Source organism: Alligator sinensis, unplaced genomic scaffold, assembly GCF_000455745.1.
Source record: "Alligator sinensis unplaced genomic scaffold, ASM45574v1 scaffold908_1, whole genome shotgun sequence".
NCBI classification, from domain to species: Eukaryota; Metazoa; Chordata; order Crocodylia; family Alligatoridae; genus Alligator; species Alligator sinensis.
The window spans coordinates 378,147-390,821 of record NW_005842775.1 but is presented as its reverse complement, the minus strand read 5'-3'; the positions used below and the strand labels follow the sequence as shown (position 1 = coordinate 390,821).

The following is a 12,675-nucleotide window of genomic DNA, read 5'->3' as shown; positions in this document are numbered from 1 at the left end:
TCACTTTGATGCCATCTGTCTCTGGTTAGATCCAGGATAAAAAGTGGTTGCATTTGTTTTTTATAAAGTATCTACCTTTCATTCTTACACAAAGAACAAGACAGAATTGCCACTCATACACAGCTTGCAGTTTGCCACCTCTAATAGTGGCCCAAAGGCTCTTAAATGTTTCCACTGGGAAGGATCTATGGGAGAAACAAGTCCAGCTCCTCTTACTGCTTTTGTAAACAATGCTGATTTGGAAATATTGTAACCCATGTGATTTACAAAGTTGGAATTGCATAATTTGTGCATGTCTACAGTATTTAACAACACTTTATGATTAAGAAGATTAAGAAACAAGGAAACTTCCTTCATTGCAATGATACCTGCATTGAATGGGACACAGTGGGCATGTCTACATGTTCATTAATTCACAGTGCCTACTGTGCATTAAATTTAGTGCTTGTATAATCAAGTACTAAATAAATGAGCAGCAAGCTGCTGTACTGCACATTAGCATGATCACACGCTTTTTGAGTGATGCTTAATGTGCAGTAGACTAATACTATTGCGCATGAGCGTATTAGCATGGTTTTTGCCATGTACACTAACGCACAGAATTAGTCTACTGCATATTAAGCATCTCATGTACACATGCCCAGTGAGCTACAAATGCTCTTTTTGGGGCTGTCTGAGCTACACTTGTAAGCGTTAACTCTTCCTCCTTGTGGAGACACAGCTTACATTGGCAAGAGTCCTTTTTCTGGGTAGAGTTTAAACCAATTCCCCTAACACAATAAACTAAACTAAACAATACATTAAGAGTCCTTTTTGTTTACATGATCCCTATGTTCAACTGTCTTGCAGACTATGTTCCTGTAGGAGATACACAGTTACAGGTAGAATTGTTATATGAATTATATACAATAGTAGCTGACCTGTTAACAATAGATTCATAGATGCAAGGGTTGGAAGAGACCTCAATGGATCATTAAGTCCAACCCCCTGCCCGTGGCAGGAAAAAGTGCTGGGGTCATCTGACCCCAGCTAGGTGCTTGACCAGTCTCTTCTTGAAGACCCCCAAGTTAGGGGAGAGCACCACCTCCTTTGGAAGGCCATTCCAGATTCTGGCTACTCTAACTGTGAAGAAGATCTTTCTCATGTCCAACCTAAATCTACTCTCTCTCAGCTTGTGGCCATTGTTCCCGGTTATTCCAGGTGGTGTCCTGGTAAACAGGGCATCTCCTATTCCCTGCTGCCCTCCTCTGATGAATTTATAGGCAGCAGTTGATAATGACTCTGAGATCTCTTTCTGCTGCTGTGCTGCTGAGAAGGTCATCCCCCAGCCTATAGGTGTGCTGGTGATTCCCTTTCCCTAGGTGCAGCACCTTGCACTTGTCCTTGTTGAACTGCATCCTATTGTTCTCTGCCCACTTCTCTAATCTGTCCAGGTCTGCTTGGATTCGGTTTCTTCCCATCAGTGTGTTTACTTCACCCCATAGTTTTGTGTCATCTGCGAATCTGGTCAGAGTGCTTTCCACGCCCTCATTCAGGTCGCTGATGAAGCTATTGAACAGTGTTGGCCAAAGGTCCGAGCCTTGGGCGACCCTACTGCCCACATCTTTCCAGGTCGATACCGACCTGTCCACCGCCATTCTCTGGGTACAACCCTTAAGCCAATATGCCACCCACATGACCGTGTAATCGTCTATGGCACAGCTGTTCAATTTGTTTATGAGAATGGGATAGGATACTGTGTTGAAGGCCTTCTTAAAGTCCAAGTAGATGACATCTACCTCGACTTCTGTATCTAAGCATTTAGTGACTTGGTCATAGAAAGAAACAAGGTAGATCCTGCCTGACTAACCTGCTCTGAACCCGTGCTGGTTATCCTTTAGCATTATATTACCTGCTGGACTCCTACAAATGTGATCCTTGATAATTTTTTCAAGGGTTTTCCCAAGGATAGAGGTGAGACCAACCAGTCTGTAGTTTCCCAGTTCCTCCCTCCTCCCCTTCTTGAAAATAGGGACCACACTGGCCCTTTTCCAGTCCTCTGGGACCTCACCTGAGCACCACGAATGCTCAAACAGCTGTGCCAGTGGCTCTGCTATGACACTGGCTAATTCTTTCAGCACCCTTGGATGGAGCTCATCTGGTCTCTCTGACTTAAACATATCCAGCCCCTCCAAGTGTCTCTTTACTAGGTTGGCGCTGACAGTAGGTGAGCTGGTGTTCCTCCTGCTTCTGTCTGTAATGCTTTTGGGAGATTTGTCTAGATCTGTGTTCAAGAAAACAGAGGCAAAAAAACTAATTGAAGAACTCTGCTTTATCCCTCCTATCTGTCGCCAACAGACCTAGCCTATCCTGTAGGGGTTCTATGCTGCCCTGCGCCTTCTTTCTGCTCCCTGTATACTTGAAGGACTTTTTGTTGTCCTTAATTTTTGTCACCAGCTTAAGTTCTAATGCTGCTTTGGTCTTCCTAATGGATTCCCTGCAGGTGTAAGCCAAGGAGGTATACTCCTCCTTGGTAGCTACCCCCTGCTTCCATAGCCTGTATGCCCCTTTTTTTTGTCATTAGGCTTTCCTGGATTTCCCTGTTTAGTCAAGAGGGCTTCTTGGCCAATTTGCCCCCTTTTCCTATGCAGTGGGATTGCCGCCTCCTAAGCCGCAGGATTGCTTCCTTGAGGAACGACCACCCTTTCTGGACCCCCATTTTGTCAATGCTTTTGAGCTTTAATGCCCCATTAACTAATCTTCTAAGCACACTGAAGTCAGCCTTTCTGAAGTCTAGCACTTTTGCCCTGCTGGTTACTTTTCCCACCCTTCAATTAATTGATGATCACTATCCCCTAGGTTACCTTGTACTTGCAGATCTCCCACCAGGTCATCCCCTGTAGTCAACACCAACTCCAGCAAGGCATTTCCCCTAGTGGGAGTATATCTCCTGTGTTAGGTCCAGTATGCAGGTTAAGAACCTATGTAAGCAGTTAGTCCTGGCTGACTGATCCTCCCAGCAGATGTCAGGGTAGTTTAGGTCACCCATGACAACCATATCTCTTGACCGTATGGCCTCTGAGAGCTGCCCAGAGAATTCCAGGTCTAGCTCATCCTCCTGGTGTGGCCGTCTATAGTAGACCCTCCACTACCAAGTCCCTTTCCCCCCCGAACCCCTTGTATCCTAATCCACAGTACCTCAGTTTGGCCCTCCTCTGATCCCATCTTGATTATAGAAGATGTATATTGCTCCTTAACATAGAGAACAACACCCCCCTCCCCTTTTTTCCCCTCCACTCTATCCCATCTGTACAATCTATAACCTTCAATGCCTACTGCCCAATCGTGAGTAGGGTCCCACCATGTTTCAGTTAGCCCAATTAGGTCGAAGTTATTGCTTGCAAGCAGGAGTGCAAGTTCCTCCTGCTTATTCCCCATGTTCCTAGCATTAGTGTAGAGATATTTAAGCCCCACAGTGGGTGCCCTTGGTACTCCCCTGTCCTGATGTCTATCGGGCCCCTTAGTGCTTACCTGGGCTGATCCAGCACATGGCCTGTGGCTCTCTGATCCTAGGTTGTCTTTGTCCACTGCATCCCTGTCCCCTGACAAACCTAGTTTAAAGTCCTTCAGAAGAGATCATCCAACCTGTAAGAGAACAGACTCTTACCTTCAGAAGAAAGATGAAGACCATCTCGTCCCAGGATACCTCTCTCATGGAAGTGTGGATCATGGTTGTAGAAGACAAAACCTGCATGATGGCACCAACTCTGGAGCTGCAGGTTGACTTCTCTGATGCAGGTGTCTTGGTGTTGATAATGACCGTCGACCAGGAGGATCGATGAGAAGACCACCTGTGCCCCCGACTTCCTATGCCCAGCCCTCAGAGCCCTGTAGTCACTCATGATGTGGTTTGGACTACTCCTAGCCACATCATTTGTGCCCACATGGATGAGGACTATGGGATAGTAATTGGAGGGCTGGATGAGGTCAGGAATCCTAACAGCGATGTCTTGGATCCTGGCTCCAGGCAGGCAGCAAACCTCCTGTGCTGTGGGATCCAGTCGACAAATAGGCCCCTCTGTGCCTCTCAGGAGGGAGTCGCCCACGATAATGACCCGGCATCTTTTCTTCTGGCTGCCTGGTTGTTGCTCAGCCTGCATGGTTGTTATGGATGTGTCTTCCCCTGCGGCTTCCTCTGCTACATCATCCTTCAGTGCTGCCAGAGCTTCGTATCTGTTCCCCGGTTGTGTTGGGGAAGCAGTCACAGCCGCACGGTGTCTGGCTCTGGAGGTGACCGTCTTCTATTCAACTGCCTTGAGACCCTCCTATGATGTCTCTGCACTAGGTGTCTGGTCCTGCAGAGAATGAAAGTACTCATCAATTTCATCTTCTGCAGGCCTGATCCCTCGCAACCTGCTCACTTCTGCCTGGAGTTCCCTCACCTGCCCCTCCAGAGCCTCAATCTGGGCACATGTGGGACAGGCGAGGGGACTCCCAACCCCCACGCTACCCCCAGTCCTCAGAGGTCCTGCCAGGCAAGCCCTGCAGACCGGGAGGCAGGGTACTGATGACTCATCCAAGGGCCCTATCTGGGTGAAGGCCTCACAGGAGCTCTGGGCCACAGACAGCAGCAAGGCAGGGCACTCCATATTACCACCCCCAAAGTAACCCCCCTCTTCATTCACTCACCTGAAATCTCCATCAGAAGCTCCTGATGTGTAGAGTCTCAGGCCCCTCCTGCTCTCCCTCATGCACGGACTTCCGCTTAAACTCTGGCATGACCCTGAAGAGTGCGCCTGTTTGCTCGGCCTGTTCATGCAGCTCCCACCCAGCTCAGCTATATGGGGACGGGAGGGTGAAAAAAACCCCCTTCCTGATCCCCTACAACTGGCCCAATTCCTCTCTTATAAGGTAGTTGTGATCCATCTACCTAGTCATGGGTGAATTTACTGAAGGTCGATGCAGCACACTGTACTTCGATCCATAGGCAGATGGGGGCAAGTCATGGTTAGAGCCCCCAGGCTAGTGGGGAACACCAGGAAGCCAGGCAGGGAGCAGATGCACAAACTGGGGGGGGCAGGTACCTGCCCACTGCCACTGTCCCTGGCTGACCTGAGTTTCTGCCCCTGGCCTGTTCCAGCTGGGGCTGTGGAGGGTGGCTGTGCAGTGTGCTGTACTTAGCTGGAAATAGCAGCAGTGTCATGCAGGTTCCTCTTATCAGTGCCTGCGCTATGACCCTTATCCCCCCTCCATGCCCCCTATTCCCACTCCCACAAGTGTCCACCACTGGCTGGAAGCACACCCTGGCCAAGCCCAACTTCCTACACAGCTGCTCCCTGTAGTCTGCAGGTGGAGTGGAGCAGGAGCTGCCCTAGGGCTCTTCCTGTGCCTGTGTCAGCTGGGAACAGCAGCTATGGTGGGCAGGCTCCTCCTATCGGTGCCTGCTCCTGGCCAGCAGGGATCATGGTTGGGGAGCAGCAGGAAGTAGGTGCAGGAAGAGGAAACTTGCTTGCTGCTGCCATTATCCCCAACCAAGCCTGGCACCCACACAGGCCCAACTCACAGCCGGAGCAGGGCAAGAGCAGCTCTGGGGCTCCCATGAACCTGGGTCATTTTGGGGAAAGTGGGAATGAAAGGAGGGTATGACTACCTGCGGCACCCCCTGGATCTGCTACTGTATCTAGCATATGGCCTACCATCCCTATAATGTCTGACAGCTTTATAAATATTGATAAATGTATCCTTGCAACATCACTGTGAGGTAGGGAAGTACTGTTATCTTCAGTTCTGCTTTTCCAGGAAAATTTGAGTAATGCAGTGATTGATGGGACTTGCCCAGCATCATGCAAGAAGTCTGTGACAAAGCCAGGAGGATTTCAGTTGACTTATTCACAATTTCATGTCTTAACTCTAAGATGAACCTTACTTTGGAGAAAGAGAAAGGGATAAAAGAGAGGAAGGAATATTAAACCTCATGAAAAACTATTTGTATATCTAAAGATGGTGAGAAAATTATATAAAAGTAGAATTAATCATTAGTAAAAAGTTTGACTTAACCAGACTCTGTTTTAATGAAAGATATAGTTGAAATTTAAATGTGTCTGTATGAGGTAAACCTGTGAGTACTTCTGATGCAAATAGCATAGCCTATGTATGAACATGAGTTAAACTCTAATTAAATATGGGGGGATCTTACTATTACTATTACATATGTGCTAAATGGGGAAAGCTGTTCTCTAGCTCATTTTGTCCTCACCTGTTCTGCTAATAAGGTCACTGGTCGTGATGAAAGTGGAAGTGACAGGATATTGATATTGATCAGGTTTGTGTCATAACCCAATGATTTTTAGTGCCTCGGCACATTGGAATTTTCCCACCACATGGAGCTTTCTTTGCACGGTGGATTTCTCAGCTGCAGAGAGAAAACCCCAGTGCAAAAGAGTTCCTGCCACACGTATGCAAATTTGTGTCCCACTATTGGTCAATTCTAAATTATTCCTACCTGGTGGCTAGCGATTGGCTTGCTAGCTGTATAAAAGGTTAGAGCAGTTTCCGCCCAAGTTGGAGGACCCCTCAACCATCTTGTGGGGAACTCTAAGCGCGCTGTGGAGCCTAGCAAACTCCGCGTGTGTCTTGGAGGAGGACTTAGGGACCTGATCAGACTCTAACCACTCCCCATCATCGTGGAATTATTGACGTACCCCTGTGTGAAGCGCTCATGGAGTCGTACACCGACAACTCATCTCAGTTCGGTTCGAAGAGAGATCTCACCCCTGTGTGTTTGTGTGCAACTGTAATTCAAGCAAATCTTCTTCCTGCACTGCGACCATCGGCAGTGTAAGTAAAGCTTTCGTTATACAACCAATACGCTTCCGTGCCTAACTCTATTCCATCATGGAAAAACCCCACCTGACGGTCCGGGCTACTGGCCATAGCCTTAGACCGCCCTCGGTCCCGACAGTTTGTAGCAGTGTCCTCCATGCATAAGGCAGATTAATGCACAGGCCAGCTGGCCATGAGCCGAGGGGCCCCTACCAGTTCCAGGCCCCGGGATGATCTTCAGCAGAGAAGTGAAAGCGGGGTTTTAAACTGGCCACAGGGTTTTAAAACCCCAACTTTTGCACTAATTTCCCTGCTGTAGCCAGGAGCAGGGCCCCTCCCACAATAGGGCTGGTGTGCAGGGGGTGGGGAATGCATGGGAGTGCTGCGCTGTGCCACCCGCCCACAGAGGTGCTGCATGGTGCTCCCGGCCTGAGCCAGCCCAGCCCCATGCGTGTGCGTGGCGGCATGAAAACAGCTGGGCAGCAGCTTCCCATGGGTCAGTGCAACAGGGCCGGTGGGGAGCGAGATGGAGTAGCTGACTTGTGGGGGAGGATAAGGGAGGAAGAAGGGGCTGCCTCAGAGTGATTGCGAGTGGGGGAGGGGGAGGTCCTGTGGGGAGAGAGTGTGTGTGCACGCACATGTGTGTCTGCTTGTAGCTGTGTGCGCATCTGTGCGAATCTGTGTGTGTGCATGTATGTATGCGTGTGTTCACGCGTATCTGTTTATTGCAGGGAGAGCGTGTTTGTGTCTGTGTGTCCATGTGCAGAGAGGGCGTGAGAGTAAAGTACGTGCCCATCTGTGTGTGTGTGTGTGTGTGTGTGTGTGTGTGTGTGTGTGTGTGTGTGTTTGGCCATAGCTGGGGAAGAGGAGCGGGGAACAGGGAGAAGAGAGGGGCATGTGTCATGTTCCCCGCCCCCCACCCCGCCTGCCAGCACCAGGAGGGGAAGGGTCCCCCCTGCAGCCCAGCTCCCATGGGGAGGGGGGGCCTCCAATTTTGTGTGTGCCCAGTATATCTTAATCTGCCCCTGCAGCTCCATGAGCCCAGCAGAGACTGATGATAATCCCAACACAAGCAATCTCCTATAGATTTTTATAAAGGTATAATCTTTATAGCACATGTCCTTTTTCTCATCTAAAACATAAAGGTTGATTTTACTTGGCAAACACGAATACAGTTCGGGGAAGTTTTTACATGTCTTCACAATTTCACTACTTCCATTGTTTAAATTAAAACAGACAACAGATCAGCTTAATGCCAAGCATGTGCCAAAACGCTGCTCTAGTTCAGGCCTACCTTACTGGGCACAATCACATTAAATTATGTACCCAATGTTAGAAATTTCATGTGGTGGCCGCAGACTATACAGATAAAGGAAATAGCAAATCAATGTCAAGTTTGCCAACAAAGTCTCACATGCCTAACGATTGCATCCTGGGGAGTGGTCAACTACCCCATGACAGCAAATTCATATAGGTTATAGATTTTTATTTTTAGGTCATAAGTTTTGGATTGGATTAGCTGCCCTTTATAAATACTTTGAGTGTTCTGTGTGAAAAGGGTTGCTGGCAGAGTGGTTAAGGTGTTTTGCTATTGCTCTTGGGGTACGATATCAAGTCTTGCCCCAAGTTTGCACTGAGTGGTCCACCTGTAAATTGGCTCTTGGTGATGGAATAGCTATTAGCTATGGAAACTGGTGTGCCTTAACCATGGGCAGATCTCGAATTTTGAAAGGCGGGGTGCAGATGGTGAGGTGCATCATTACATATAAAACCACATATATTTTCTCCAGTTAAAAATAAACTAGAAACTTTACTAATATGCTAGGGGATTAGGGCTGTTTTGTTGAGTTTTGGATTGAAGCAATTCAGTCCAATGAAGTTATATTTGTTTTTAAGAACAGTATGCAGGTCTGTGAAATAAGAGCTTCATTACCAGGAGCAGCTAACAGACAGCAGAATTACAGTACAAAGGATGGCTTGATTGATGGAATATCAAGACCATTAAACAGAAGAGATGGTAATTAATACTTGTGGAATGAAGAGATTAGAAGAAATCAGGTAGATTATAATGAGCCATGAAGTCAAGTGATTCCCTGTGACTGGCTGCCACAGGTCAGGAAGGTATGGCTGCTATACGTGCACACATTTTGAGTTATTTTTGTGATATTTCTAATGCATCAACCAGTGAGAAATCATTAACCACCTTTCAGACTTAATTTGAAGCAAACTGTACATCATGGATAACCACTTTGATAGTAACACGTCATTTCTTTTGTGTCTTTTCACATGAAGGCAGGAGAGGATATAGTGCAAGGGTGTCAAGTTCATTTGGTCCCATGGGCTCGATCCAAACTGGGGACTGAATGACCCACAAGTGGTTGTGTTATTCCCCTGGCCTGCCAGAGGCCACTGTTTCAGCCTGGCTCCAGGACCCACGAAGTTCACGCTGCTGATGATCACCTCCCTTTTCTCCTACTGCTAATTGTAGTCACCAGGGATGACTGAGAACCCTAATTTTGGTGGCAGGGGAGGGGGAGACCAGTGGTGTCAACTCCCTGGGTTCCAGAGCTGCACTGGTTAACCCCGCCACAGCCACAGCACTAAGCGCTGTGGGCCAGTCCAGCCTGAGAGCTGTGTTTGACACCCCTGGGGTAGTGGAAAAGAACTGTGTAACAACAGCCTTTTATGGAAGTCTGGTAGCAGGCCTCTCTGTCTTGTGCTGCTGCCACAGCAGCTTGCACACTTGTAGAGATCCATGTCATTTCTACATATTAATAGTAGTGGTGCTAGACAGCAACAGGTACTCCCTCCAGTCGAGATCCCCTCTGCAGTACCCTCCTTGTCTCTCCCTCCTGCCTTACAAGCCAAGTTGGGAGAGTTACAGTCATTACCTCCCTTATTAATTGGTCTAATAAAAGATATGGGATTTACCCATTACATCCCATACATCCGTAGCATTCATGCCTCTTTGCTCTCACCAGCGTCCACCTCGCTGGCTCCGTGCAGTGCCCGGGTAGAAAGGCGTCTATTCCCCGGTGCCGTCTGCTCTCTGTCGGAGCAGTCCCCGCGGGCTGTGCGGGCCGCGGTTTCGATTCCCATAGAGAGAACGCTGTGCACCGAAGGCGAGAGACTCTTGCCGTGACGTCACAGGAGGGGGCGGTCCCGATTGGAGCAGAGGGCAGGCGGTGCCCCGAAGGCGGCGCCCGGTTGGCTGCAGCCGGGGGTGGCTTTTCTTCGTCGCCGCGTTCTGTAAATAGCGCTGGGGGCAGCGCCGCTGCCCTTACATAACCGGCCCTGGCCCCGGCCCCGCGCCCGCACCCTCGCAGGTAGGTGCGCAGCCGTCCGCCGCATGGGGCTGGGCTCTTGACCCGCTTGCCTGTAGCCCCGGGCACGTGGGAGCCGGGGGGATCGCGCCGCCTGGCCCTGCTGGTGCGCGCCGGGGTGCGGCCGGTGGGTGCAGACGGGGTGGGGGGGAAGGTCCTTGTGTTACTCGATGGCTCCCGTCCGGGTCCCGCCTCCCCGCGCCGGTTATTTTTGACTTGCTTAAATGCACGGAGTTGGCTCCGCGCGAGCCCCGGGTCGGGTCGGGTCGGGTCGGGTCGGGGGTGGCCCACAGCTGCCGGGAGCCTCCCGCCTCTTCTCCCGTGGCGGCGCCGCTTCGCCGCGGGCCCCGGGGCCGTGTCGCCAGTGGAGGAAGGGGAAGGGGAAGGAAAGCGGAAGCTTCCGCAGCAGCTTCGTCGGTTTTATGGAAAGGTTTTGAGGCCAAACGCGGCAGCGTCCCTTTAAAGGGCCTCGGGTTACAAATTGCAAAGCACTTGACAGGCTCAAAAGCCAAGACGGGGTCAGAGGAGGTCGGGAGCGTACGTTGACGGCTTGGCATAGAAGCAGGAGGGTGGGTGCTCTGCTCCCCTGGCTTTATCTGCGGCAAGTTAAGGGATCAGGTCTGTGCTGTGTGTCGGGGCAGCCTTTTGTAGAGTGTAGGTGATGGCTGGATAGGGTGGTTTGGAGAGGGCTGATCTTGCCTCAGGCAGGGGGCTGGACCTCTGGAGGTCCCTTCCAGCCCTGCTTCTCTATGCTTCTGTGAAGACCAGTCTGAAAAGGACCTCACAAAGTCATCTAGTCCAGCCCCCTGCTCCAGGCACTAAACTATCCCAACCTGGTGCCTGCCTGGCCAGCTCTTGAAAACTTTCACAGATGAAGAATCCACAGCCTTATTTGCTAGTAGTTCCAGTGCTTGGCCACCCTCATGCAGTAAACCCCCTGAATCACCAGCCTAAACTCCAAGACAGTGCTGGTCTTCGTGTTTTACTCTCTGACAGACCCTCAGCACTATCCCTGTGTAACCTATGGCCAGTCAAATGTCTTCTTTTTTTTGTGGTTAAATGGGCCTTCTGCAAGAAGGGCTGCATCCTTGCAGGCTAGTGATGGGAAGGACATTCCTTTCTAGGAGGGCATGTGGAAGAATGTAGAGAAGAGCTAGAAAGTCTTTGCCTTTCCAATTCTGAAGTAGTTTCCTCTGACACTGTAGGATGTTCCATACTTCTTGCCAAGCTTCTAACCTTACAAAGATATGCCCAGAAGCCTAACATTTTAAGCCAGAGAGTAGTCCACTGAGGGCTTGTCTGTGTGGGGAAGTTAGTGCAGTATGTTAGGGTGTACATTTACAGTGCACTGGTTACTTTACACCAGCTCCCTGTATGGCGATTTAATGTGCACATGATATGCAGGGTAGCTTACTCCGATGTGCACATGTTGTGCAGTAGACTATTTACATAGGACGTGTCCCCAGGAGTGGGAACGTGTGGTTTGCAGCATCTCACAGCCCTTTGAGGCACTGCAAAATGCATGTGGCACATTAATTTGTTCACCAAATTGCAGATTTGCAATGTGGCAGCAAGATTAGATACTGGGAAATCCTGGTATCTGAAAAAACTGCATCAAAAATAGTGGTGCAGTGCATGTGGCTGCAGTGTGTGCCACCAGAAACAGAATCCTAGCCAGCCAGAGCCATGCTCCAGCTGCCCGCCAGACTCTGAGTGGTCAGATCACCACTGCTGTTGCCCCGGGAGGCCCTGAGGTCCTCAGGTAAGGCTGCTGGTGCTAGCCCAGCTACAGGCCCTAGCCTCCCCTACTCCACCTGGGGCAATTTACTGTGTGCCAGAGTGTGCATGCAGGGGCATGGCCAGGGATAACTAGCAGTAGCACAAATATGTGCTACCGCTATTTGTCCCAAGGGAAATGCATGTTCCTGCTCGTGCAGACGTTTCCATAGAACTTATATTACATGAAAAAATTATGGGGAGTAATCTAAGGGATGAAAATGCACACACTGGTTACTTGGCATTAATTCCGTGTATGTAAACGTTGTGTGCATTTAGTGACATTTTGTGTGATAGCTTACTGCACTTTGGAATAAACTCCCTTCCACTTAGAGTTCTCTAACAGTGGCCACACAGGGAGTTAGTGTGGAGTATCTAATGTGTCATACTTGTGTGCTCTACCTTACTGTACAGTACTTCCCTGTCTAGACTAGCATGTAAAGATCACTTTTAGCATTTGTCCAGATGAAGCACAGTGGGAGAGTGCAGAGTAGCTTGTGTGCTGTAAATTCATATCTTGGCTTACAGCACTAACACCCACATAGTGACAAACTTCGAATTAAATGGTTCCTCTCATGTGGTAGGTTAGGTGTGCACATAGCACTTCGCAAAATTGGATCTGAAGGCCCAGATTTTGCAAGGTATTTAGGTGCCTAAAGATGCAGTTAAGTAGCTAGGCCTAAAACCATTAAAGACAGAGGTATTCTAGTGCAATTTTTAGATCCTTCTAACTATTGCTCAGCTATCACTCAGCCATAGAGATTTCTAAATACCT

At 49.4% G+C, this 12,675-nt stretch overlaps 1 protein-coding gene across 2 annotated transcripts in view; it reads left to right on the top strand.

Moving 5' to 3' along the window:
- Positions 1 to 8,956: 8,956 nt before the first annotated feature.
- Positions 8,957 to 12,675, top strand: part of AASS (aminoadipate-semialdehyde synthase) — a 48,075-nt gene continuing 44,356 nt past the window's right edge. The window contains exon 1 of one of the 2 annotated variants that reach the window (XM_025216925.1): positions 8,957 to 10,127. The gene's annotated coding sequence lies outside the window, so the exon portion shown is untranslated. The remainder of the gene's footprint in view (positions 10,128 to 12,675) is intronic. The other variant, XM_006034828.3, reaches the window with a different exon arrangement.